Raw genomic sequence first — 2,500 nt, forward strand, 5'->3', positions numbered from 1 at the left:
AACTGATAACTAAAGCACCCGCCCGAGCAGGAAAACTGCACAGGAGGCTACTGAGGCCAGAAGAGCCCTCATTCATCAACAGAAAGACTTAATATAAAACCAAGGTATCTTGAAATGACGGATCATTAGAATTTTTAATATGAGGTTCATCTCAATCTAATATATCTCCACAAAACATTATCAAAACATTCAGAAAAAAATGGAGTCACTAACTAAAATGTCTTCCTTAGACAGGCAGGTAGAACAGTTGACAGCAGAAACTCTTTCATGAACCAACAAATAAATACTAGATGTGTTCGTAGAAACAGCTAACAGTTGAATATGCATCATGAACTAACATATCTTAACGAGATATGTCCGTAAAACAATAAAGAGTGGGTTCAGCATTACAAACCAAAACACCTCCATGAGGCAGGTCGGTAGAACAAACAATAGAGTAAATATTATCTTAAACCAATACATCGTTATCAGATGTGAAGGTAGAAGTCTGAGTCTTCTGATGAGTCTCAGCATTTGAAGAAAACAGAGAAAACACATCGGGACTGAGGATCTCTAACTCCAGGTTAAAAGTCAGCTCTTTAACCAACTTTAGTTGAACATCAACTTTCTCATATACAAAGTAATATCCTTGCAAGAATTGAATGCCATTTATAGCCAACATCAAGAGGCCCTAATAATCAGTAACAATAAAAATCCACACAACTTAAGGGAATGCTAATATGGTCATCACCAACCCAGGAGCTGGAGCATACTCCCCAGTAAAATACTCAGTCTCAGGAATCACTTTCCCCAAAGCAAAGACTAGGCCCGACCAGTATCACGCATGATACAAACAGAGTGTGGCGAATCACCATAAACTCAAATAAAAATATTAGTAGTATAGAGGTGGAAAACCATATCAACTGGTCTAAAATAAAAACCTGGAATTATCAGGCTTCCAAAAAAAAAACTTGGTCATCCACAGTGTTAACCTCTACTGGTAGTAAAATATAGTGAGATTCTGGTGAAGATGTACGTCTTTATGATGCTAGACTCAGATGATGACAGGAAATGATGAACTTCCCAAAAGTCAGCAGCAGAATATCCAGATCACATTTTCATATGTAAAAGGTGATAATCAGGAACACTGCTTTTGATGATATTCGATCTTCTGAGAATTTCTTGTCTTCCTCTAGAACTTGGTAGCGTTGTAAAAGAAATTAATATGCTGGGTCCCAATAGATTTTATAAAACTGTTTCCATGAACACAGATAGTAAGTCAGAGACAGCCTATGATAGTCTCTCCTCTCTAACTCGTTGCTCATCCTTTTATATCAGAGACAGTTTTGTCGAATGTTCAGGCCGTAACTACAGTATATCTTGCAGTATTCTGGACTACGGAGATGGAGTTATTTTCAGAATTCACATCTAACTTTGGTTCCAGAATACAAAGGTACTTTCCATTTACAATTCATTAAAATGTTTTAATCTTAACAATACCATCCTTTATATGAAAATGAACCTTTCAGAGAGATACTATAACATATAATTCATAAATCTTATATACATATAACATGAAGCACTGTGTCATCGTGTTACAACCGTAAAAGGGAGCGGGGTTGACTAGTCAGCAGTGTATTGTTCCGTAAGAATATGTACATAAATAACTTAATGTCGATCTGCGCAAGTCCATCTTATTGTAATAGGTCATCATACTATAATAAGCTTAATAATTTTTTTTTTCTTTTTTTTTTTTTCTTTTTTTTTTGAGACACATGGGAAGTGCCTGTTCATGATATTCTTCACGTTGGTGTGTTTGTGGTTTTTGACATAGACTTTATTTAGGATTAAGAATCTCGTTCGCTCGGCCATACTACTAGGTTTAAGTTATTTTTCTCTAAACAACGCATGAGCAGTCCAGTGTTTTTGACGCGGGTAATTTCGGCATGGCTATGTCACTGTACCAGAATAAACAACGCAGATAAGGGCATCGTTAAAACACCAGTTGATAATCACTATGGAATACTCAGGATCCGGTCCTCATGCTTTTATTGAGGAGGGCCTTGTTTTGAGAAATTATGATGTTGAAGATAACATGACACAGAAACTCTGGCCATGACTTGTTTCTACTGCATCTTGTAACTTGGTCGCTGCTGATGCAGCCCCATACAGGGACCAGTCAAGTGACACGCATCCAGGGTTTTGCCACTCCAGGCTACATGAAGTCAGGTGGGCCACCGCAGCTCGCTGTCAGGTGGATCAGGCACGATAAGGAAACGGTTGCAGATTAAAAGGCCAACTCAAAATATCAATCATGCTTCCACTTTATTGTTATTTTCTCTCTTAGGATTTTTTTTATGGTCCTTAATCTATAATCAGCTAAGAATTTCATCTGATAAATACTAATAGTCCAGTACAATACATAATTCAATACTACTTAGTCTGGCAGTAAACGTTGAGTTTGGTCTCCAATTACTACTGTAGAATAAAGAAATAACCATGCCAAGTATTTGTTATAATA

At 37.0% G+C, this 2,500-nt stretch overlaps 1 pseudogene; it reads left to right on the forward strand.

Annotated features, from left to right (window-relative positions):
* Window positions 1–2,478: 2,478 nt before the first annotated feature.
* The window catches only part of LOC137651597 (uncharacterized), a 49,748-nt pseudogene continuing 49,726 nt past the window's right edge, over window positions 2,479–2,500 (forward strand).

Source organism: Palaemon carinicauda, chromosome 13, assembly GCF_036898095.1.
Source record: "Palaemon carinicauda isolate YSFRI2023 chromosome 13, ASM3689809v2, whole genome shotgun sequence".
NCBI classification, from domain to species: domain Eukaryota; kingdom Metazoa; phylum Arthropoda; class Malacostraca; order Decapoda; family Palaemonidae; genus Palaemon; species Palaemon carinicauda.